Genomic DNA, 27185 nt, shown 5'->3' on the forward strand with positions numbered 1-27185 from the left:
GGGGTCTTGTATGCTATTAATCAACATTAAAGCACTTCGGATTTTGTCATGTATGTGAGTACTCACGAATCCGCACAATTTGTCTACGGAAGTGGGTCTAACAAGAACACGTGTTTTACTCTGTGACAAGGTTATTTCTGATAGCCTTATTACAATATCTACTCACGTACGCGGAATTTCGCTGCTTGTTCATAATATCCCTCATATGCCGCTGATTTCTGAGGCAGAACTCTATCCTTAATGCATGCATCCAGCGAGTTTTTTTTTCTGTTCGTTCTTCCATGCTAGATCACTACATCACTCTTCCTAATCTTGTCAACGGTTTGGTTGCAAACACAGATGTAAAGCAGAATGCATTTTGCGCCGTCCAATTTAGCGTCCATATAATCTGCATCGTAATCCACCATTTCCCCATACGCTCACGGGGGTGCATAAATTCGGTTTTCTTTTTTTTTTTTTTAGGTAGCAAAGGCGCCAGCACCGTAGTGCAATTTTTATCATCACATCTTTCGGTACGGGTCGGATCCATGATGGAAAGCTTTTAAGGGAAAGCCCGGTTGGACATTTCACCATGCGCAAAGGGATAGCGATACGAATCTCCGCTACGTGACATGGAATTGCAATTGCATTCTCAACAAACACACAGGACCCGGTGCAGTAGACCGGCAGCCCGTGTTTGGTGAATCAATCCTTCAGCAAAGAAAAGCGTGTGTCCTTTTACCATTCGTTCTCGGTTAGGGTTTGCCTGTGGAATGTTTCCTTTCCCGATGTACGAACGCTCGGCACGGTTGCAGTTTATCGCCGAAGGGACAGAAGGGATTTGTCGTTTGCTTGTACGCCTTTCCTTTTCCTAGCGTTAAGGGAAAGCTGGTTAGTTGGTGGATTTCGCTTCCCAGTAAAACTGTTAAGGGATTTGTTCTCTCATCCGTTCTAGTGCTGCCTATCGTTTGGTGCAAAAGAAGTTCAGGGTTTTCGATAGGGGATGTCTCGTAGAAATGAATGTGAACTGTGCACTTTTGGCCGATGTCAATTGGATTGACATTGGAAAAAAAGAAGGCAGATGGGAAAATTGGAACGGTTAACGATTAATAATTGAAGTATGGATGAAAAGTGTATTTTATTTACCGAATGTAATGTTTACCGTTCCAATTTCAATTATTGTAGCTGTTGATTTTAAAGTGGTTGGTAACGAATTGTACCATTTTCAACCGGTTTTTCTTCTGTTTGCTTTTGCTTCGTGCGAAAAAGCAACATCCAACCCAATCATGTGCGGGTTTCCAGTTTTGTGAACTGGCCTAAATCAGCATGAATAAAACGTAAATAAGCTTTTTTAAATATTTTGTTTAAATCCTTTTCTTTGATTACATAAATATAAACGGGAAATAATCTATTCTGCGCCAACCGATGAAACCTAGTAATCACAAATTCATGACGTGTAGTCTCTATTCAACGTTGTGAAACGAGTTTAAAATAATTAACACTTCTTTTTTTCTTGTTTAGTTAGTCCATGTTCACGGATTGTTTGATAACACCAACTGACCCGCTTCAGCCCTATCTCGGATCGGGTTGGATCTAGTTTTTTTTTATTCGGACCCTACACACCATCCGTAGCAGTTTATTGTTTTTGCATAAAGTACATCCTTTAATTTCATCCAAAAGCTTTTTAATTTTAAATCCGACAATCTTGCCCACCGGTACACCGGTGGCTGGTTCATCGCTCGTTTTGAAGCAGAAGCACGTTTCAATTTAATCGACACTTCGTAGCGTCCCGCTTTTGCCATCCACCCCCCGCTAGGGGGTTAGGGCGTATAAAGTTTTTCCTCTTTTTCGAAGAAAATTACTCCCCCCGGGCTTGTACAATCTATGCGGCGGCAGTATAGCCTATCCACTTCAGACTCATCATCATCGCCCATCGTCGTCATGACGGGCATAATGATTTTGGTCATCCTTTTTCATTTCCACCGGTTTGTGATGGGGGTGCCCAGATGATATCCCTACACCGACCGTGGATGCGGTAGGGGGAGTTTGCTATTGTCCATGGGAGTTTTAGGCGTTTGGAAACCGATGGGAAGGGATGGAACATATTGAAAAACAGCTAGAGGTACTGCTTTCTGCTGAAAAAGCTTCCCCACCGGCGCTTAATGAGCTAACGATAACGATGGGAAATTTTCAAACCTCCCCCCCCCCCCCCCCCCCCCGGGGGGTTCCGGGTCCCGGAGAATGGCACCCCGCTTTGAGTCCCCACGGTGCTCGCCTTACGCACGGTGCGGGATTTTTCCTAACCAACCCTAATCATCTTTTGAGCGTGACCCAAACTTGGGTGGTCGTAAAAAAAAACCGCCCAACGCTTTGAATTCCGGGACGGAACAGAAAGGATGGATGATGGTTGTGAGTCCTTCATGGTGTTTTTTTTTCTTTCTTCTTTAATTTTTTATTCATTCCCCAGCTTGAGGGGGATCATTTTACGATGGTTTTGGTTTTTTTTCTCTCTCTCTCTTCCCTCGTACAAACTTCAATTTTGCAAACACATCCGCTCTCCGTTGTAAGCTGTTTAACCTAATTTTCCTGCCAGTCCTTCCTCAACAAACCCGTGAAGGTGGTTGGGAGGCTGTTTCTTTTGCTTTCTTACCTAACCATGCACCAGAAGTAAAGTAAATCCTCTTTATCAGCCGACCACGCTCAGCCCTTTTGCTTCGCTATTATTAGGTGTATTAAGATCACAATCACGTTGTACTTCAGCGCGGTATTTTGTTTTTTGCCTGAGAGCAACAAATTTAAATTTCGTCAAATATTCAACCCCCGCAACGTGTGTGGGCGGGGTTGGTTTGTGCGCTGTCCATGTTCAAGTGGGGTTGGTAGCGGATGCTGTCCTTCGCCAGGTCCCTGTCCATCTGTCAGTCAGCAGTCACGGAAGTGTCCGTGTTCGGCGTCGCTCATCCATCCAGGGAAACGTCAAAGTTTTTCAATAATCCAGCTTTCATCGCCACTAACGCACGGCCGAGTACCACCAGCTTGTGCAGATCGCTGCGCGAATGTGACCGGCAAATGATGGTGATGGTGAAAAAAGTTTGAGGTTTCCGTGTGTGTTTTGTGTCCGCTTTTTGCCATTTCGAAATAGTACTTCCGCTTAAGTGTGTATGCCATAAAAAATGCCGGATGCGTTTTATTGGCGTTTTTTGCGTGAGGTTATCTGTTCTGGGAATTCTGTTTTATTGCGGAAGAGCAAGACCATGTGGTTGTAGCTGTTACTGAAAGTTTCATAGAAAGCAGTTACCGTAAAATGGCCGATTATGGTGGTGGGAAAGCTTGCCAGTTTACTAAACATGACGGAAGTCCTCGCCGTTTGCCGCATGTGACGATTAAAGAAAATATTAAAAGAAAATAAGAAACGATGCGATAAACCGTCACTGTTTTAAGTAATGAGAATTTGCTGAAATCTTTCTCTTGTAAATGATTGCAATCCCACGGGAATAAGAACAGATTGCTTATTCAAAGCTAATTTCTTTCACGCTTGAAATACTCTTAAGCGAAACAGAAAAAGCTGCTCTCTACTATGTTTTAGAAAAGCATCAAAAGGATACAATCTACATATGCAGGAACGCTCTTCACTCGACATACGCTTCTACTTGAACGACCAAAGCAACCAACATACCTCCTTTCTCTTAGCTGCAGCGGCCACGGCCACCACCCCCAACTACATCAGCATTTTCCCCCGTAAAGCTCATTCCAAGGGCCTAATAAGGGGAAAAAGCGACCGGCACGGCAAAACTCTCGTTTCATTTATTCAAACGCAGATCACACGTACACGTCGTTTTCCCGCTACCCGGGCCGATGTACATTCGAAATTAAACAAACACCAGCCACCAGCTTCACGTGTCGTCGTGCACGGCACGCAAGCCCTGTCGAGCGTATCCTGCCAGGCGCTGCTTGTGCAACGTTTTGAATAGCGTGAGAAAACGGAAGGCTTTTTCCTCCCCACGGGTACCGCTTCAAGGGTCGCATCTTCACTGGCTGGGTTGGTAATGATGTAGTGCCAACTATAAAATGAACTGTGTTTTTGTTTAAATTCTCATTGGTTTATTATGTTATGTTACGCTACATCGTAGCAATGGTGTGCTCATTATCCAGCCCGGGTATCGGTGTGGAGCATCCTTCTGCGACGGAGGTTAAGTGACAGAAACGTTGCAGGAATACACACAAACCATAGAAATTTGTGTGCGTACAAGCTGAAAGTATTCAAGAAGCTGAAAGATTATGCTTTTTTTTGGGAATTCTGATATTTTGTTGCTCTGTGCTATTCATAGGCGAGCTTTTTTGCTTTAAAGCATCTTAGGACAGGAAATACAATATCAAAGAAGAGTTTTATGAAACACTAAAACAAAAAAAAGCTCTCTTTTATGACTTTTCTTGGTGCAAAATAGAGTAGGTAGAGAGTAAGGAGAGGATTTTTTTCGTTGTTTCAGTTTAAATCTTGTTACCGACATTTTAAAATGTGTTCAAGAACAACCCAATTGATTAACCAACCCTTACAGTTGCATACAGTTGCATAGGGGCAGCCGGTGGTGTATTGGTAGCGGAGCCGATCTGCACACGACAGGACCGGTCCAAAATCCCATCCGGACCAATCCCTGATAGCGAGAACTGACTATCCGGTTGCGTGGCAACATTAAGTCTAGTAAGCCAGAAATGGCGGACATGGCATGAAGGTCGTTATGAAGAGAGTTGCCATATCAGAATTGTGAAGCTTGTATCTGAAAGACTCTCCCCAGCAATGTTGCAACTGGGCGAGGTTCTACGAGATGTTAAAATAATGCAAATGTTCAAGTGTCCAAAACCATAGTACAATAGTGCAGAATTCGTGCACGGCGGTGGAATAAATTTCTGATTCTGTCTCTTCATACGCCAAACGAACTTCCGACGAAGTGAACTGCAAACGCACACCCGACAGTCGCAATTGTTTGGCATTTGGCAAAACGGTTCACCACGGCAAGAATGCATGCATGGCCAAAGGCACCCATGTTTAGCTGCAGGGCACTGGGCATATTGGGATCGGAACGGCGTCTTTCTTCCTTTGGAAACGCTAACAAACGCCTTGACTGAGCGGGGGGCTTTTTTTTTAATCCACTCAGTTGTGGAGCAAAAGGATAACCCGTATACGTGTTTCTTTACGAGTATCTTATTTGCAGCGTTCTTTCACCAAGGACCAAGGACCTTCATGCCCACACCCCAGCTAGGGACGGTCCTTTCGGGGGTTTTTTTCACTCTTAAAACATCTTGGAGTGGATAAGAAGGGAAAAGCATCCCTCATAGGCACTTACACTCACGCAAACAAATACATACACACACATATATACTTTTAGCATTGAATGGCCGTTCGCGATGATGATGGGATGGAAATGAAAAAGAAAACCCCGAACCACAAACGGGGACAGGAGCGGAACCGGAACAAAAATAGACAGAAATCTTCATACTATTCAACCGAACACGGGTCCCACTCCCCAAACGCCCGGTGCTGGTAGTGGTGGCAAAAAATTGCCTTCGCTTGCACCAGAACCCACGTCGTTGCAGTAGTCGACCGATGGCGGCTGCATTTTGCGAGTTTGCGGAGGCGTACGTACAAACAAACACACCCGTCCCTAATGCCACCCAAGTGTCTCCCCAGTGCTTCGCCCCGTTTTGGTGCATTGGCTGCAGTTGCAGGGGCTGCTGGGCCAGTGCAAAACGTGCCCGGCTTGGACGCTGTTTGCTCTGTGCCATCCTCATCGTTAGCTAGCCATATTTATAAGGCGGCAGTCAGGCAGGCTCGTTTCTTTGCTGAAGATTTTTTTCTGTTGGCAGAAAAGTGTTCTCTTTTTCCTTCCTCACTTCACATTTTGTCCGCCTGTGGAAGAAAATACTGCCGTACCTCCAACCCCCGGTACGACTAGAGGGACTAGATAATGGACAAACAACGCTTCTTGTCAGTGGAAAATGAAGAATCAAAATCGTAGAACAGCGGGAAAAACGACACCCCTCTCAGGCCATTTTCAAGATGCCAAATGCTGAAGTTATGTACACACGCTTACTTATGGTACCGTCCCGTTGTGCGGGGTTGGAAATGCAGGAAATCAAACTATTTTCTGGTGATAAATTTCATTTCAAACGATTTTCCTTCCTAGTTTCACCATAGAGCGGCATCACCGTCAGCGTCTCTTCCTTTGTTTGGCCACATTTAGGTCTTGTGAAACATTGGCAATGGTTGGGCTTCGGTGTGGGAAGACTGCCCATTCAGCTACTCATTAATTGCCCATCGTTTGGCGAAGGAAGAATGGCGGGAACACAAAACATGGCCAAGGAAAACTTAAAATCCTCCACGAGCGGGACCGAACGCGGACAAAACTTATCAAGGACCAACCGAAGCCGGTATTGATTTTGTTTCGTGTGCTTTTGTGTCGTTTTTTTCCTCAATTTATACTGCACTACAAATAATTACTTTCTTAACCAACGGTTGGACGACCGATGTCGACTACTGGTAGCGCTTTTCTTTTTGCCGTTCGGACATTCCCGGTTGTTGCTTGGTGTACCGGGGTGTTTGTATGTTTGCTAGCGAGACTTTCCGAGCCGCTTCGTCTGGTTTTGCTCGTTGGTAAGTTTCTTTACAATGGTGTTGGGAAAATCGAAAAGCACACCCCCCGCTATCGTTGGGTCTAACGGACGGATGAGAGATTATTATCGAGCGGAAAGCGCTAGGAAAGTAAACTGAAATTGAGAATAGCAAATGATGTGCTAGTAAGGATTAGGGAGTTTGTGCTGGAACTCGCTTGCCTTTGGAAAGAAATTGTGTAAAGTGATCCGTTAGGCAGGTTGATTAAAAATTTATTAAATAACAATTGCCCACGCTCATTGAATTTCTCTGTTTATAACAAAAATTATAGTTTTTTTTAGAAAATTATTAGCTTTTGTATTAAATTGTAGTTGTAATTTCTTAGCCAGATGAGCGGTTGTAGAGTGTTAATACGCCAAGTGAAGTAATAATATAGTAGTACTTATTATCTTATTATAGTAATAATAAGATGATGGGGAAGTGAAATGTTTTTATGCTTTAATGACCGCTTGGTTTTTGGAGCAACATATTGAGTGCAGTGAAGACATTTTTTTAATGAAATTTTTGAAATGAAAATGACGGAAAAGGCACAATTTGTCACACAAAAATAAGTCAATTGTGTTGATATGATGGAAAGATATAAAAGGTTATACATATTCTAGCATTTTATAGCGATAATTGAACTATACTGTTCAAGAACCAATCATTCCATCCATCACACTTTGTTATCCAATACATCTAGAAATGAAAGGGATTCACGTTTTGGAGTAAATCAGTGTGGAAAATGTTTTCCATGTCTGCCTAATTCCAGGATTCATGCAAAACGTAATCCATTTTGCGTGCAGAAGAAGAGATGGTCAGTGGGCGATATCATAAAATATTTGGCCGGTATTGAACGGAAAATTTGACTAGATCTAATTTACGAAACGAACCATCGCGCTCGACAGGGTCTCCGACTCCGTGATGAGCTTTCCCATCGGTGGGTAGCCTTGAAGATGGAAAGCTTAAATCCGGTGGTTCAACTTTTCCACTTTGCTAGAGAATGGTCGCCGACCAGGAACGCAAGACACCCATTAGCTTCACGGCGCTGAGAATTTAATCCTCCTGCTTTTCCCTGAGGTTTTTGGGGCCGAGGTTTCCCTGTGTCTAAACTCCTGCGTGTCTGGCTCTTCCCCACGCTTCATTGTGTCCTTGCGCTGTGTGGACCTGCTGTCAGCTTCACCTGCTGGTGGCTGTGCTGTGCTGGAAGCGAAGCATTTAGGTTCTACTATTCTGATTCTTTTTTTGTTATAAAAATTGGGTAGGCTTTTGAAGAATTTCCTCTAATTCTTCATTCCATGATCCCTTTAATCTTCGGTGTTATTTCGTGCTGATGCTACCAGCACGATGCGAATGAGCGGGCTGGTTGTTTCAAGGAAAATTTCCAACTTTACAGGCGGAGGGTGAAAAATTTGGGCAAATTTTCTGCAGTCTTCCGCAACCGAATGCTATTTGCCTTGAGTAAACTGTTTGAGGGTCACTGTTGTGTTGACAAGCATTTAAAGTTGGACTCCGGCAAGGGGAGTAATATAGAATATTTCTACCAGTACCAGAACATAGCTCTGTTTGTAGGGTAAATGGTTGTGTATTATGCTTTAGACAAGCGGAATAGTAGCATGGGAATATTATTTAAAAAATCAAATAATTCTCAACATTCATCTTTTCGGTGAGTTGGGCACTTTTTATGTGAAGTTACGGTTAGAAAAATGGTTCACATAAATGATTTCTAAGCACATTCTCCCGAATGATTCCTTGTGTCCCTTAGTGTTTGCAATCTTAAATGCACAAGCGTTACCCGTACGAACGTTCGTACCATTCTTTTGTTTCCCCAAATGTTAGTGCGTCCCTCCGGCTTCGGTGCATCCTTTAAATGGCGTTCATTTTGCCATTCGTACTTGCAACGAATTCTTTCCCTGCACGCCAAAATGTCGCCAGCAGTCCGCCAGATCAGTAAAGCGCTACTGGCGCGGACATGGTTTATCCCCGGCCAGACATACACGCTTTACATTCCGCTTTATGCTGTCGTAACCATATCGGGGCTGTGGAAATGTGTCTCGTTGCTGCTGTAACATGGTTCGGGTACAACCCTAACAGCAGGTCTCTAGAAAAGACCAAGACGATGTCGATGTTTTCTTGTTCCAGAACAGTTGTGTTGTTCGATTGTACCAGACAGGGCAAGACCGGGAGGTTTCCTTTGTGTTGGTGCTGTTTTGCAAAGGAAAACATTTAGATCCTAGAATCTGACGCTTGGTACTGTTTTCCAAGATGAAGAATTTCTTTTGCGAAAACTTTACGAAACTGTTACTATCTCCCTCTCTCTCTCTCGCTCGCAACTGCGTGGCCGGACGTACGAATGGAAGAAACGCTAGATAAATTAGTAAGGAGTGGTAAACTAAGAGTTGTTGTCCTATGGATCGGGCAACGGCGAAAGTCAAATGAAGGCGCTGCATAATTAACAGAGTTAGTTAAGATTCGGTTTTGCTAGCAGGTTCGCAACAGGGACGGGAACAAAGATACATTTGTCTTAACCAAGACAGCTAAGTAGCGCTTTGCCATTAGCGGGGGCCTTGAATGGTTTGATCACTCGCATAAACAATGCATAGAGAGTGTTGTATAATAGCTATTGCTAGGGAATTTATCAGCTTTGTATAAGTAAGGTTTCTAATAGGAAAAATGCTGCACATAACCACTCGCCTGCTCAAAGGATAGAAGTTTATAATTAGATAGTTGAAATTTAAAAAGTGTTACTTGGGGAGTGTGGGAAAGATTTAATGCTGAAATAAAGTACAAAACATGGCCGTATGGTTATGATTATTAAGAAAATCTTGCTTAAATCAATAATTCCTCAGCTTAAGATATAGTTATGGGTGAACTACTTAACATTATATTCAATTTTATATTGAAGAATATTGTATTCAGGCAACAATTTAAATGGTTTCCATGTGAGAATTATAATCACAAATTTAACTTGATCAGCTTTATGAATATACCACCAAAAAAATCGTTTGACTGGTAAAAGTAATGAATTAATTCACTGATACTGTTCACGCAGGGAAATGGTTTTCAACGGAGAAGGTCATGGGGCACCAAATTTCTAAAACTATAGCTTGTTTAGTGGCGGTAAACCCCTGTAACCCTCGGAAAAGGGCAAACCTTTTGCCCGTCACACGAAAACCAGTTTCCTCCTAACCCGCCTGGTGTATGCTAATTGGTGGCGCATGCCCGCACAAAGCTTTTCGGCAAAATGGGGCCCCCACCCACACCCCCCCGCCTCCCGCTTCGCTAAATTGTCCACCGACCACGGCCAAAGCTTGAAATGAGCTTTCCACTAATGGTTCACCGCAGTGCACATTACAGCAATTAACCAGCACATCGCATTCCCGATAAATGTAGTTCAAGGTGGGTGTGGGACGGCAAACGGATATCCTGCTTGTGCGATGCTGCAAACGGCATAGCACACCCGGGCCCGGGCGTGAAAAACTCCTGTATCAGAATGTGATGCAAGCCGCGTGTGCAACAATGTCCGGTACCGACGTCGCGTTTGCTGCAGGGGAAGTTATATAGTTTGCGGTGTCAAATTCTGATAGTTGCAAGGGAGGGCCAGCAACTGGGGACGGTCCGAAGCGGACCGCTTCAGTTAATTGTCCCCGGGAGCTACTTTATTAGCGGGAGCTGCGGGTGTGTGTGTGTGTGTTGGTCGTCGGGAATGGGTGGTCGACCCACTACAGTACAAGCAAACCGCAAAACATGGCATTTATGTGCGGTTATATGGACGGATGGGGGGGAGCGTTGTACGACGGACACTACACGTCGCGGTGCGCTACTAACCCGGGACACATTTCCGTTTTATGTGTGTGCCACCTCCATCACCTGCACCGTCCATCTCTGCTATACTTCTTGTGCACTGTATCGCATGCTGGCACTGTATCGCCTGTACAGTGGAGAGAAGTGCGAAAAAAAAACACACTAAAAATGGAGATTCACGTGCAAAAGAAGCACTTTCGGCGTTGGGGCGAGGTTAACGTGGAAAAGGTGAAAATAAGCAGCAAAAACCAGAAGGAAGAACAAATAAAATTGGCTCCATTACGCGCCATAAAACGGTTGTGTATGTGCGAACGCGATGAAGAAGAGATAAACTCGGTCTCGGTGTGGCAGGGCGTTAAGAAGCGCTCGCACTCGTAAATTAGCGCGAAAGTTTCCCGCTCGGTGGCGAAGGAAGGAGGATGATTTTTTTTTTATGGTACACATTTTCTTGGTCCTTGAATCCGGCCGGGAAATTACCTTTGAAGCATGTGTGTGTGTGTGTGTGATTGTGGGAGAAAAAGTGAAACTCATGAATTTTGTCGTCCTAAAGCACTGGAGCGCCAGCTCCAATGAAGCGACAGACATCTAAACGCCCCGGTAAGGAGCTACCGACTGTGCCAGCTTCCATCTATCTGTCTGTCAGGATTAGTGCTCCGTTCGCCAAGAAAAGTCAAAGTACTACACATAAACACTGTCCCGGGCGATAGAACGGAGAAAGGGGATAACACACGCTATCCAAACGGCGCTCATGCAGCAGTAGCAGCAAGGCTTAAGCCATTCGCAGGTCCCCAACCACCATATTGCAGCTAGGAAACACTTTGCGTACAGTACCGAAAAAAAAGGGGGAGCCGGCTCTTTTTCCGCGTCCCGCACGCCCGCCCGGAAATAAACTGCTGCAGCAGTGACCGAAAATGGCACCATAATTCATTCATATGACGCAGTTTATCTCCTGCCCCTCAGTGTCGTTCATTCGCTGCGCTTCCGATACTGCTGTCCTGCCCAGCTACGAGTTTTTTTTTTCACTCTCCAAACAACTAAGCTACAAAAACGCATCTTCGCATGGTCTAAGTTTGGTGATGTTGCGTTACACTGAAGCAGGATCTATTGTTAAATGTAGCAAAATTTGTGTCTCGCACTGGGCCTAGTGCGTCCAGGTTGTCGAGCATATAATGCCATTAGGCTGGGGGAAACCATTTTGTTCGGTGGATGCAAGTGCGCAATGGTTTGATAAAAAGGGCTGGGGTACGCCACTCATTGGCATTGAATTTATTATTAATTTATGTAATCTTGCACTGTGCGCTGCGCCGTTGCATGTGGTTACCTTGACCGTTACAGCTTCATGATGATCCTGCCATATCCTGTCGCCATGTGGCAACGAGACAAGCGCTGTGACGAAAATTCATTCCTGGCGGTAATAAAACCCAGCCCAGTGGCCAGTGAGCGTATTCGTGGTTCGTGGTAAACGCTTATCTTTTATGTATGGATCGTGCGTACATGACGAATTTTGCCAGCTCACGCTAGTTAATGCATTTTTTTGCCCGCTGTTGCAACTGCCCGGTTTGTAAGCACAAGCCTGTAATACGTAATACGTACTGACGTCATGCCGCAACGAAACGCTGAGCATGCTGGAAATGGATGGTTTGTGTTTTGTTGCTATCGAGAATAATCATGTCATTAAAGTAGTTTTCCATTATTATTTTTTTTGTTGGAGCCTTGTATGCTTGTTTTATTGTTTGCAATAAATCTACTTTTTGTGTTACATATTGTTTAGCACCACTGAAGATGTTAGCTTTCGTTCATGGAGTTACTGTCGTTGCCGCTAAATGTTGTCTGTAATGCATGAATTTTTGTCTCGTAGCCACCAATTTTTGACAGTGGGCATCAATTTTTATCTCAAGTTGTGAAGTACTCTACGTAGGCAGAATGTTTGAATGATTACGACTCATGTGTGGAATATTTGATAGGATTAGTTCAATAAAAGGATGAAAAACTATTAAAGTCAATATTATGTACATACAATAATCTACGAGACAAAATTTTATGTTCACTGTCAAAAATAGATGACTACTGGACAAAAATTGTTGCCCACTGTAAACAATTTTTTGATCACGAGACAAAATTTTGCTGCAACGACTGCAACTACACGAGCCTATTCTATTGAGTCTATCGATTGATTTAGAGTACGTTTATGTCCTGTCTTTCTTGTGCTTTTTTTGTGGAGATATAGCGCCTTGAGTATTTTAAACCAAAACATTTTCAATAACAAAGTGGTTGAACGATGCATTTGAGGTTTTTTTTCATTAAAATATAAACTATTTACTTACCTATTCATGAAGCTCTTCAACCGGTTAGCGATCTTCCCGCCTACATGCATTAAGGATCCCAATGATCGAATACATCGGATGAATGGCTGACATTTTAACTGGATGAGGGTAAAATGAAACATTCGTGTATGTCCACGGCATGTTATCGATTGTACTAAACCAGTGCTTTACGTTCTCTCGGTTAGAACGGTTGCACCACACTGTAAAACTTCATTCCTCGCTTCTGTTTTCTGCATTGAAGTTCACGATTTGCGCTTATTTCAATCTCCATATTCTTTCGACTTCTGCAATACGGAAGGATGAAATCCCTTGACAGTACCTTGTGCGATTTAACCTCGACCAGTGCTGCCAAGAAGGACATCCCGGGAAGAGTACTCTCGAGCATGCGATAGTTTTATCATGGACGAATAAACTGGATAGTATCGGAAGTGGCAAACAGACTTCGCACATAAACCCACCGGCTCGATGACATTCGAACGTTTCAGGCTGCCGTGGTAGTGTATGGATTTTCGATGACTACTCGCAGCATCGATAGAGGTTCATCTTTGTTTGCTCCCGTTTTCATGCTTGCTCCCTCGAGTGGTTGGTTGGTAAGGTTATGTTTATTTGTCTGTGTGTGTATGTGTGTGCTTGTTTTCGCTTCTGTTCCATTTGACCACCAACAATCGAAGATGATGATCCCTTACTAACCCTTCACGGATGATTATTTGCTGAGTGGTGGGAGTTGTTGACCATTTTCCGAGAGATTGCCCCATACGGAACAAATTGGACCATCGTTGATGGTCCACTGATCCCACTCGGATGGAATGCCCCCTGCGGGTACGATCATATGCGGTAGGATTGTATTTTCAAACGTTTTTATTCCGCAATGTGTTTGCTACTTGACCGATCCCCGAGAAATGGTAGGGTTTCGGGCGAAAAAAGGGTTGTTCGCGCTCCAGCGGACCTCGTTTCGATTGCCACACGGCGAGAAGGATCGAGCAGCGTGGAAATGCGTCGATTTTCCTGCTCTGCTAATCCTCTCAAAACATGAAGCAGTGGCTTTTGTTTGCATTTGCGTTATGTAGAATTACTGCGCAAACATAGGTCTTCGGTAAAACAAAACTTATCGCAGCGATCCTGTTTTGTTTTATTTGCCTTCTACGGTATCGGACACGGTCAATTATCGCAGATTCAATAGATTCTGGATCCTGGTTAGCTTCAACTGTGGTTCCTTCTTTTATGAATAGGGTACGATAACTGGAAAAGGGTATAAAAAGAAAAATATAAACCCCTGGAGAGGCTCGTGAGCTACATCGAATGTTTGATGATCTTCTTTCTTTCATGTTTTACTGTTGCGGTATATGCTTGATGAACAGATTCCAGGGATGTTTGTAGTTCCCGGTAGGTCTCCATGCTAGAAAACAGAACTACAGTCAAGTCTCTCGCTAAGGTAGTATCTTTCAAAGATAGAAAGTCTACCTAAGATGAGCATTTTTGATAGTCCCTTCTTTTCAATACATTTTATGTCTCACGAAACTGCAAAGTCTCCCTCACATCACTTGCTCTAAGCTGCAGCTGATGTTTGTATTCCAATCTAAGGAAGCCGTGTTTTGGGGTTTGCCAATGACAGCTCGTGATGTCTGCGTTTACAGAGTATGGTTGAAGATTTCTACCATACATAAATAGTGTACCATTCAAGTGTTTTTGTTTCCCAAAGCAGCAAGTCTCTCTTAGACAGCGGTCCCTTCAGCTTGCAGGTTAGAGATACTTGGCCGTCTATTCAACGTTGACTCAATGACATAACATCGTGGCTGAAAAGAACGTCATAAGTAATATTCAAATTTGCAGTTTGCATAACAGTAGGCATTTTACGTATTTCATTCGCAATTCTGATGAATTGTGCGCAATACACTTGACATGAACCTCAAACAAACATACTTTAAAGTTGAAACCGTTTCAATCAAGCCCCAAAGCAGACGGGCATGCTTTGCCGTTATCAAAAATCACTTGAATGGTTATTCAATTTACAACTCTTTCATTACAAAAGATATTGTAAGCGGCTGTTGGTTCAAACTGTGTAATTCCACCGCTGCAAAACTCATTACATCGAGATCTGCCTGCTGGGCTCAATTATTCATAAACAGAGTCATTATCATGCCGCGCCACAAAATGTTCCCCTTTCCGATGTATCCAACTTCCGAAAACCACACCTGAAAGGTCTGCTGTTTACTGGCTTTGTTCGCAACGCCAAAAACCCATTGAAACGGGCGGACTTTGTTGTACTTCAATCAAATGCCACATAATTCGTCAAGTACCCGTTCTGCAAATGGCTTCTGAAGGTAGTGAAGGTTGAAAAAGTGTGAGTTTCCCGGGTTTTTTTTGTTGTTGTCGTTATTGTCATATTACAAGTAGGATCAAGCTTATCTTGTTTGCACAATCTTTGGTCTGTAAAAGCGTTTGCTCAATGCGAATGAAAACCCATCCATTCCATTCCCATTACGTGGAACCACATTCAACGAATGCCACAGAGGAGGGCAGGGCTAGCAGATAGCTCTCACCCGTGTCACTGACGATAAAGAGCAAAATGATGAACTGTGCGTTGTCCTTCAATTCAATTTCGCGTTCGAATTTCCCAGCCCAGGGTCGGCGGGAATGGAGAGGAAGTATTTTGAAATACTTTCCATTGTACCGTCGTCCTTTTAGAACAAGCTCTTTAAGCTTCTTCCCCAGCTCACCGGCTAGCGTTCGACAGAAGAGCACGTCGGACGAAGGGTTGAGGATGGACCCGGCTTACTCTTTCTGTCCCCTTTGCACGGGCGGTACGGGGGCTGGCCTGTCGTACAGGAGCTTCTCACCGAAAAGGAAATCTCATTTCAACTTCATGATCCTAAAACAAGTCAACGATTACCTTTCACCACAAATTGGCATTCTTTTGGAGCGTCGCAATCCGTGCGGGGCAGGGGTAGGTATGCGTGTCGCTTCCTGTTCCATGTCAGCAAAAGGACGATTCGCTGACCTTTTCCTTCGAGAAGAAACGCAGCAGATAATATTGTGTCCAAAACGTCTTTGTGCGACGTTTGCCTTGTTCGCAGGCAACACCCATACACAGGGATTCCATTTGAATCGAATGCCCTTTTTTGGGTGGTGGTGAGGTTTCCAGCACGTGGAGGGTGCTCAGCGAACGCGACCGAGAGGATGAGATATGTCCTGCAGTGTTAGTCGCCCAGGAACGTTGGCGTTGGTGTCATCGGTGACATTAGGGTTTTGACGAAAGTTTCCGAGCGTGTTCTTCTTAAAGCACTCCCATCCGTGCTTTCCCGCATCCAAGGCAGGAGGGCAGGGAATGTACCGAACTCTGACAACGGTGCGACATGAATCACATCGAATAACTTTTTTTTTTTCGCCAACGATTTTCCCAGTACATTCATCTCAGAAAGCTTTATCTGCTCCCGCTCTAACGGGCCTTGATTCTGATGTTTTATTTTTATTTTTCGGATTGAACTTTTGGTGGGAAGAGAGAAGAAGTCACAGAAGAAAAAAGGGACCCCTTCCAACAACGCAATATCTTTCACCGATTGCAGGATTTGGAGTTTACGAATTGGAGCTTGCGAGCCTGTAATGGAATGGAATGCCATTATTCGTGCCGGGCACTGTGTCCGGACTTTCTGTTACGTGGGAGGTTTTTTTCCGGTTGTGTGGTTTTCTTGTTATGCCGCCACCTCCTGTACAGCGTTCTTCGCCAGCATCGTACGAAGTGGACAGCAGCGTAATCTACTAGCGCGCGCTACTGTGGATGCAACAGCACCCACGGATATTGGACGAACTCTCCTAACAAGGAGAAGCGTTTCGGTCGGTTTGGAAGGAAGAGTCGGAAATCAATTTCAAGTTCACACTTCCACTACAGAAGCTGCGGAGTGGCAGCTGGTTGTGCCAGATTGTCTTGTAAATGGGAATTCCTTTTCGACCTATCGATGATGGGACTCGTTTCAAATGAGGCAAACATGATCCGTGTGCCTCAATGGGGGGTAGAAGTATGGGGTCGATGGAAGCGAGGAATGGTAGCGAACTTGGGGAAAGTTCTTGATATCCAAAGCTGTCTGGGATGACTGATATTATTCCACATTGGTGCTTGACGTCCAGTAAAGAATGGTCGTTCTGCGGGCCAGTCCATTGTGGTCCATCAAACAAATTGATTTTCCATCGCTAACGCCAAACTCCCAACCGCTTCACTCGCTGTCTATTACGGTGGAAGTAAATTGTTTTGAAAAATGTGGTAAACTAGCACACCAGCACGAACGAAAACCAAGAAAATGTAGTAAAATGCAAAATCTTCGCCCTTTTTGCCAATGCCAAACGGAAAAGAAGGATATGCTTTAAGTGGGTGTGTGTGTGTGTGAGTGTCCCCCACTCGCTTTTGTGAGCCCATCTCCTCGTCACTGACAGTGGAATTTTCTCATCATCATGCATTCACTGTTCGGTATCCCTGTCCAGCGGACTTCTTTCCATCGTGCCGCTACCATTGCGTCATGGAATGCTATTCTTTAGCAGCTATTGTTCGGCTATGGTGGTGGAAAACCGTCGACGACGACCTCTCCCCCCCACTTACGACCGCGGGATGGGAATTGTGCGTCATGACAGATATTTCTTTTATGCAAATGAACTTCCATCTGCACAACCCTCGCCACGCTCTCGAACCACCCACGTTGGGTGGTGGATGGAAGCTGTGGGAAATTTCCGTTCCTTTCGATTTTCCAACGCACAACGGACGTGTGGAGCATGCTTTTTTTTAAGCTCGAGCAAAGAACGGAGCAGAGCCGCCCCCGGTTGCCCCCTAACCGGAGGGGGAGCATACATTACGAGGCACCGTAAGTCACTGACGACGGTTAGCATGGGTAAAGGATTATTTTGAAATACCGCCATTAATGTGCTTCGGGCGAGAAGCTAGGAGCGCAGGGGGTGGAAATGTCCATTTACTTCCTGCACGTGTTTGTTTTCCATTTTTGTTGTTGCTGTTTTTCACGAATTTGTAATGCTCAATGTCAAATATTGGGAGAAAAATAAAAGAAACCGTTGACTTGAATTACTTTTTCCGGGAAGGAATGTTCAGTTGAGTGTAGGATTTTTGTACGTTCAAATATAGCGAACATGAATGACGCGAGATTAGGTCGGCAAAACAATTGTCCAATAATAAAATGCTTTGAACCTTCACTTTTTTTATGAAAAATGGTTTGTATGGTTTATTGAGTTAAGGAATTAAGTTTATTAGGTTATGTTAAGGACGTTCGAAGTAAATAACAAATATTAAAGAGTATTGTTTAATAATAAAAGCTCTAGTACGAATATTCCTATCCAATTTATACTCGAAAGATTTTGAAACAGAAAAAGACAGTGCGTAAAACAGCTTAGTTAACCTTCGTCACTACAACTGGTACGCTTATTGCTTCAAAGGTATTAAAGCGATAGCCAAACGCATAGAAGTACTCAAAACTCAATTAATTTTCCACTCTTTCTGTCTCTTCAGTAGCTGGATTACTCCAATTACACAATCAAGCGTTATTAATTTACTTTCAAATGCCTTTCTGCACTGTATCACGTCACTAATGATCCATCACTTAATCTGATTCAATTACACTAAAGGAAAGTTTTCATGCGTCATTAACCGCCAGTCGCGCGAAAGGCGAAATTCTGGGGAAATAGTTTTTCCCACCGAGATGACATGAAATAGAAAAATTAAATTTAAACAATAACTCCTAGAGGTTTCCAGGGTAAGCGCAACCACCACACACACAAACACACAGCACGCGGGTTAATGTACGTTGGTGTGCTTCCTCTTTAAACGTCTGGAACCGCTTCCAGGTTCAATTACATCTTTTCTAAAAGTTGTGCAAACTTCTCAGCTTGTCGTAGGAGTGCAGTAGGAACAGCATGCCGTTTAATTATGGTGCTCGAGACGGCATCGCTGCTAGGCGATGAAGCCGTAAGATAAACGTGCACCGAGTGAGCAGTGTGTATACCGGTCGATGCACACCAAAGCTCGGAACGATAACAGTTCTGTGACACGTACATCCGCCGGTGTTGGGTTTAATCATGTTACTGGCAAAGGCGGCAATGCGCAATCTGACGGAACAGGTGGTGGTGCGAATTATGAAATTAATAGCGCAACACAACTCAGTCTGTCTGTGTCACCTTCGCACACTTACAGCCACACATATGTGTGTTTTGCTTAATATGCACACGAAGCAATAGGTGTCCCACGATGGAAACAAGCCGTTGCCGGTTGATGAGATGCAATTTTCCATCGGGATAGTTTTGCTTACGATCTTGTTGATAGATAGCATTCTTTTTTCATTTCGTTTCCTTCACCATTCATGGTGACTAATTTAGCTAACATGTGTTGTTACCACCGGGACGCATCACCGGCCGTTATGCGTTACGTGAAGAAAGGCGATCTACACAGATTGCCACCCGAGCAAAAAACGAAAGCTGCCAGTTTTGTGCGAAACCTGGGTGCGTTTCGAAGAGAACAGAAATGATTTAATTTATTACCATGCCACGCTCGCTCACTGGCCCGGTTTTCGGAAGCAGAATCCGATGATGGTTTGTTCTGAGAGCCGCGTATGCCATTGACACCCTCCAACAGTGCACGGACCGTGCACACATGTGGTATGCGTGTTAAGCTTGGAAGACAAACTTTTCACCCATTTTTTTTTCGTTGTCTCCACACCGAGCTTGCATGGGAAGTGTCTGGTTAGGGGAATGGGAAGTTAGTCACAGCTTGGTGTATTTATTATTGGCAACTAACATTTGACGAGCGTGACAATGCTACAATCGCTCCCGGGTCTGCCATCATGTCATCTTGTATTGCTGGCGAACCACGAAGAAGAAGAATGTGCCATTGGAAAGTGAGAAAATGAAATTTACTTCTGCCTATGGAGAACGTGACGTGTTGATTCGTGCGACTAGAATCGGTTGCGTTTAGTCATCAATGAGCAACGTGCTGTTTTTTTGTACACGGAGTCTTAGTCACATTTGCAGAACGTGCGTAAAACGGCAAGGCCGGTCCGGAACCGAACCGGTCTTAGGGAATCGGAATGACATGATAGATAGATAGAGTCATATCAAATGTACTGGCCTAGATGTACTAGTTATCAAAAAAGTTCCTTCTAAAGTCATACAATATTTATCATCTTACATTATCAGTATTAGTTGTTAGTCTTCTGAGGTACTACCGATAAAACCATTTTTGACTTCAGTAACGGTCTCGATAAGGTTTATTACTGATTGTTTCCTTGAGAGATTTATTAAGCTATGAGGATTCAAGACTCTTTGAGGAATGAAGAGTGGTTGGAATCTCTCAAAATTCCTTCTCGTATTATGGGTTATAAAACTTATAGGTCCAGTACTCACATCCCGCCTCTGGGACACGGACTTAGTGCAAAACTGAGAAAACCCTCTTTGCCGAGAGTAAGGTGTCCCGATTAGAAGAGTTTTATTTTTTGTATGTGGAAGGATAATGGAGGAGCCGCCGCAAGGCAGGGCTCTATGTGAAGTCGTTGTCGTATAACGAATCAGACTCGCCAGACTTCGGAGTGGATTGGTCACGTCAAGAGAATGATACCGAACGACCCAACCCGTAAAGTCCTTCTAGGTCGTCCACATGGACAAAAGGGACGTGAGATGTCTGAATTGAAATGGAGTGTTGGCGTTGATTAGATTTCCAGAAGTCGGTGCTCGACCGTGAGGACTTTTAGAGGATTCCTGCAGCAGGTCACGATCCCAAAACGGTTAAAGCGCCTGATTAGTAAGTAAATAAGTTATACGTACATCTTACTAGTTCAGTAGTCAAGAAGTAAGAGAGAGAGAGATTTGATTCTTAATTATTAGCACATAGTGGCTAAGAGCGCATATTCCACGACGGATTTTCATCAACATGAACATGTTTATTGCAATAATTGTGATAAAAGAATAATTTTTCGAAAATAAAATTGAGCTAAATCTGTGCTCTCCACATCAGTTGTGCTCCACAAATGCTGAAGAAATGAAACGATAGTACTCCCCATGAAAATTCTGAATAATCATACGTTTTGCGTGCAAACACTTTTTCTCCTTCCGACATCTATTCTTAGCTTATGTTTTTTTCCATTTTTCGCAAAACGAATGTTTCAGCAGTCCGGGATGGTTGGTTAAAGGACACGTGCACGGTACGTGCCATTCGAAGCCTTTTTAACCTTGGCTCGGAGCATGTACGATGTGCTGCGGGGAACCATTGGCACAAATAGTGCAGCATCATAGTAGCATCAGCTCCCAACATAATCATGTTTCTTTCCCATCGCGCCTTCAAAATCCGCTCACAATCTCCCTCGGCGCGGGAATAAGTCAGCGGTCGGGGTAGGTCCAGTTGCCGTTGTACCTGTACGTGAAACGTGTCGTCTGCGTTGACCGTTTGCTGGTTGTGTTATAACTCCCAGTGCAATTGAATTCCAGTCCTCGTGCAAGGGTGACATCATTTGCCGCTCACCTTTCTGTCTGTTATCGGGATTTTTTACATCGTTTTTGGAGCATCGCTCGAACGCGTTGCCTATCGCAAGGAATAATACACATTCCGCACATGTCACCTGTTCGTTACCGATCGTGCCGGACGGATTTCATTCGCTTAGAATTGTTAATAATCTGCCCCTTTTTCGGTGGTTTCGCAGGGAGCAAAATCGGTCGAACGGTGAAGTATGGCATACCGTTACGGTACACACTTTTTCCTTCCCATGAGTGACCCGTCCGTAGGAGACGTGATTGCTTCCCTCATTGGCTCGATTTGGCAGGAGTCATAACCCGGGGACCGGGGACCGGGGACTTTCCGGGGACTTCCCGGGGTCGTTTCATAATCGAACTTTTCCGGCCAAATGGTAGCATGTTTTGTAGCGATTTCGGTGCTTCTCCCCCCTATATTCACGACATGCTCAACACGAGCGTCACAGAGGGGTCACACGATATGCAAAGTGTAATGGTTACGATTATTGTGCCTATTTGAGATTGTGAAACCCTTCGATAAGGGCCCGAGGTGTGGGTGCTATCTACGCCGAGTCGGCATGTTTACAAATTTGTTCGATAAAGATGTCGCCTGCGGCTCTGCACCACCCGGTGGTCCGGGGAAAATGGTGAAAGTTTTTCCCAGTAGGCAGCAGTACACTAACGATCGTGTCGATTGCGCATGCTTATCTGGGTGTACTTATCGGGAAGCTTTATCATAGAAATATCGAGCACGTAGGAACGTAATTGGTAATTTTCACCTTGGAAAAATTGATAAAAGCAGCAAAAATACATGCGTGTAATTTGTGTTTGCACATGATAAAGTTGCTGTTGGTGACGAATTGTGACAAATTTCCTGTTCTTTGAGTAAATTCCTGTTTTTATACAAAAAGTGCTTCATGTAGAACGCTGTAAACGAAACGCATAGTCTACAAAACTGATTCAATATCGGCGAAACACATTGTTCTGATTTGAATGGTGCTAGGGAGTTGCACGAAATGCATACTTAATTTTACTGACAAGTACGGAATTAGTTATTGGGCTGCTGTGCCGTGGCAAAGGTTTTGTGGCACCATTGTGTGCTACCTTACCCTGTCGAAGAATGCATCTCTTTGTAAGCGATTTGGAAGATTGGTTACCGCCGGTTGATTAGCATGCATATTGAATGAATTTAACACAATAAGTCTCAGCGTCCTGTAGCGTACGACGTTTTGGGCTATGCAATCATTACACCGCCCGGGGGGGAGGGGGTGTACCTGGGTACCAAAGTGGGTTGGAATTTATCCTGAGAAATTTAAACATAATCTCGCACCGATAGAGCGGCACACTCGTTGCGGGAAAGCGCAATGCGGCACTGGTTCATTTAATCTGTTCGCCCGAACTGAACCTCGTTAACCTAACTCACGTGCACGTGCAGTACGGCGTGCACACGTGCAGGTAGGGGTAGATGATGTACTGGTCTCACGTAAGTTTGTAGCTTCGGGGAAATGATGCACACCGAGCCTTCGATACGGCGGGATCATCCAGTATGGATGGGAAAGTCAACTGAGTTACGACCCCGTAGCAAGTTCCACCGGGAGGGGGGTAGCTGTAGTAAGAAACGTAACTTCACTTATGATGAGCGAAATAACTGGTTTTAGCACATCATAACCCGTTGAAATGTAGAGGAAGGAATTCGTTCTACGCTCCTGCCATGCAAAGCCCGACAGCCCGACCATCGTCAGCTGCATGCAGCAAACACTTCCCATTCATATTTGAAAGCTTTTGCCGCCCGGGTTGGCAAAGATTTACCACCCCCTGCCCCCAGTGCGCGGAGGCTGAAGTGCACCGTCACGAACACGACTCGAGGGGACAGATCAATTCTCATGCAATATTCAGGTCGTTCACGGTGGGAAATGCATACGAGAAAGCAGCAGGTTGTAACAGGAGAGATTTTTTTTTTTTAGAAGAACATTCAAGTTAAGAATGTGCCGCTTTCAACACTTCACAACAAGCGCCAGCTCGGATGTTGGTGAGCAATTCAAAGGAGGCTAAACCACGGCTAGACTGCCGTGCCCGGTTAATAAGACGTGGTCGTGCAAGGTGGCAATATGTTTTTGGTAGACCTGGTTGAGTGTGTGCACCCGGCTGATCAACAGATTACAACCGAGGGATGGAAGATGTGGAGACGTGCAAGGTAGACATAGTGAGGAGGGGAACTCGCATTTGCCTGACCTACGATAACAAACAACAATGTTGTGCTGCTGCTACTGCCTGTGTGTAAACTGCCTGCAGCGTGTTTCTGCATACACCGATAAGTGTGGCCGGTAGCTGCGTGCATTGCCTTCCCTGACAGAGGCCTAGCGCTTCGTTTGGGTGGTGAAGATTCTACGGAGTTTTGCTGCCTCCGCCTAGAGCCTGCTGTCGCGTTGATAGCGCAGCGTTATTTGTAGAAATGCACAGTGGCGTTAAAGTGATACGAAGAAGTGAAGTTACTTGGGGGAAAGAATTCTCGAACCTTCTGCTCTAGTGCCGGCGAGTGATGGTGGCTTTCTGCCCTGCATAGATAGTGGATGCAGTGGCTGAGCGAATGCTTATTGTTCTCAAGGAGTCTAGGAGAAGCTGATAAACAGCCTGTCAGTGGTTAGTTGTGTGCGGAGCGAAAGATTCCTTACAAGTGATAAAACGTGGTGGTGCAACCATTCCCTAGCTGCATGTTACGTTCCTCCTGTTAGGGTTGAGTCACTCGGTAGAACAACGCGCCCAACGAAAAAGGTGACTGTCAGCCCGGTACTTTTTATTTCGTATAACCCCGGTGTATCACCCGGGGGGGGAGGGCAAGTTAAAATTTATTTCGAAAATTTGCTAATCATCACATTAAACATGGCAATCTGTTTTCCCGAGGGGTAGAAGACAGACAGACGGCTTATCAGTCAGGTGTTGTTATGTGGGCCTTAGCCCCCTTGGCGAAGAAGGCGCTCGGCACCGTCCGGAGGCTACCCAAAAATCTTGAGAAGCTGGTCAAAACGTACCGCCGCTACCTAACGAGACCCGGGTTGACCAGTGACGGGGGTGTGAACGACAAATTTTAGGGGAATGCAGGGTTCGCATTAGCATTGCAAATTGGTTTGTCTTGCGTTGTAGACGGGTAAACACCCGTCGAGGGGTCCGCAAAACGCTCACAGCTCAGTACGAATGCAACATTGGGCGCAGCGTAGACGTTTAAGCATACACGCACTGGAAAATGGTGTTGGTAAATGTTTTTGAAATTTGTGTGTTGGTAGTTTGGGTTGGTGCAAATTCTGTAGTTTCTGGAGATTTGTATCGGCTATAAGGTTATAATTTAACTTTGTGAATGCGAAACTGTCAGTTTGCTAGGTATTAAACAAAATCTAAAAATATGCAGCTGTTGATTTGCGTAGTGGCCTTTTTATTCCTTCAAAACAGACTTTTACCCTTCAAGATGCCAACAGAACGATTCTGTGTTAACAAGCGTGCATTCGTAATTAGTGTGATTGGTTTACTTCACAGATGCACACGAAAATAACCGTGTCTGAAAGAGCTGTAAAGCTCTTTACTTCTTGTAGCAGTTTACACTTGCCACAATTTAACAACACTTTTGAAGCGTCCTGATTAACGCGAATGGATAACTGCGCCCGTAAAGAAGTGTAATCTATCAAGCATGCTTATCCTTGCTTTGCCGTCCGTCGTCTTAGCCCGTTCCAAAAAAGCGACCTAATTTCAACAAGAAAACTAATTATGGTTTTAATTTTCTCATCTTTTCCTCCACAGGTAAGCGCCCACGGTTAGCTTTCGCTTGATAAGGCTTCACACAGCTGCAGATCTGCAGATGGGGAAAGATTGTTACAGGATCTGGTTCACAACAGTGTGTTGGTTGAGGTTTGATGCATAAAAGTTGTAACATCATATAGCTTTGGTTGACTTTTTAACTGCTTAAATGAGCTGTCCTTCGTAATAAATACATAACCCTAACTCCAACATTAAACTGTTTGGAAAGGATATAGTTTGGATCCTGAGTGAAATCGTTTTTCAAATTTAAAACAGGGTTTTTTAGAGGACATAATAATGCAAGCGCCTAGCGCAACAAGCGCAGCATATGACATTTCAACGGCCTTAGAAGACACTACAACCCCGACAGGCAAAGTTCAATGCAAGCACATGATATCACAATGGCAGTGCACTTTCTCATAAAACTCATTCGACGGCTCAATTCGACCAGTATAAACGCGCTCTAAGAAGTATTTTGACAACCAAACAAGCATCGTTTTGAACCGAAGAAATATTTATTGCATTTATCGGATGCAATATGTTACATTTAATGAAAAATACAGTAAATGTTACTAACAATACTCTTCTGGTTGTAAAAAATTCATCCTAGGACACGTTTATATTCCATGGATCGTACTTCTCTTCTACTGCTGTTGTGCTAAACTGCACTGCCATTGTGATATTATGTGCTTGCATTGAAATATGCCTGCTGCGCTTGTGGTGATACGGGCTTACGTTGCTCTGTCATCCAAAAACCCTGTAATATTTTTCTTATAAGTTCCTTAATTGTAAGAAAACTTTGGTCTAGACAACAAAATAATAATCGGAATAGAAAGAAGCTTCAAAAAGTAGCGCATGAATGGGCTCAATGCATAATCATGCTGGTGCCGTTGGTCAAGGATAGGACGAGCCTGATACGAAATATGTAGATAGAAATGTGAAGAAAGCGTTGCTTCATAATCTGCACTCTGTATACACGCAGCATTTGTCTACTGAAGATAGAAATTTCACTCACCATGACGCCAGGAACTGCTAGGCCGCTTGCATAATAGTGTGCGAATGGAGAATTCGCGTTCAACGTCAGATAAAACGTAACGCCTCTAAGTGGCGGGATCATAAGCTTTAGTGAGTGATAAGCCGCAATCATAGCTTGCAGTTGTTGCTTTTTTTTCGTAATGGCCATTACAATGTCCAGTCGCTTAAAAGATTGCGTTGGTATTTATTCGTTTTATGGTATGACGCTCAAAAGCGGATGGTTATTATTGGTAATGAAGGCCTTACCGGCTCTTTACCATTATCCTCGCCGGTTTGTATCTGGGTGTTTACGGTGGGTGCAGCTTCAATTTTCATTTATTTTTTCACCCAAAATGTTCACAATCGGTTTAAATGTGTAAACATAGCACTGAAACACGTGAACGTGCTGCTCTAATCACGCCTTTGATCTAATTAAGCCAACACATTTATGGACGAGTTGTTTTTTTTGTTTTTTTCGAATTTATTTTCATAAAATAATATTTAACATTTTGCTAATTTTCGTGCGAAATGTTTACTGTTTACGACGGAGCGTACCCCATCGGTTAGCCCGATTACATTAATCAATGTTTACCCTGGAGTTTATGTAATCAGCGTTGGAATGCTGGACTCTGTAGGATGGCGTTCCGATTGATAGATTAATCAATGTTTGCATTTCCGTTCGACGAACGCGCCGCAGTTTGTTTGGTTACGATTAATTCCAATGAATCATAGCGATGAGTGTTTATGTAGTCACACGGGTAGAGAAAGCTACGTAGAATCAGCTGGTGGCCGTATCGTGAGCAGGAAATTGTGGAATGTGTGGTACGGATCGGATATTCAATTTTGCAAATTTACCTTTTGTGTACTTTTTTGTTACCACCAAACCAATGTGTTTCAACACTAAAACTACTTAATTTGGTTTTTATTTCTGTCCGTGCGTATTATTTAGGACATAAAAAAATACATGTAATGTAATGCTTTGTCCGCTTATCGAACCAGTTCATTGTTTAACATGAACGCTTTTAATATGTAAAACATTTTAACACATTTTATGATTTAGTTTTGCACATTTTCGTATTTTTGTTAACACTTCTAATAATTAGGCGTAGTGAAATCGCCTGAACTAGTGATGTGCACAATAATTCAGA

The sequence above is a fragment of the Anopheles marshallii genome, chromosome 3 (assembly GCF_943734725.1).
Source record: "Anopheles marshallii chromosome 3, idAnoMarsDA_429_01, whole genome shotgun sequence".
NCBI classification, from domain to species: Eukaryota; Metazoa; Arthropoda; class Insecta; order Diptera; family Culicidae; genus Anopheles; species Anopheles marshallii.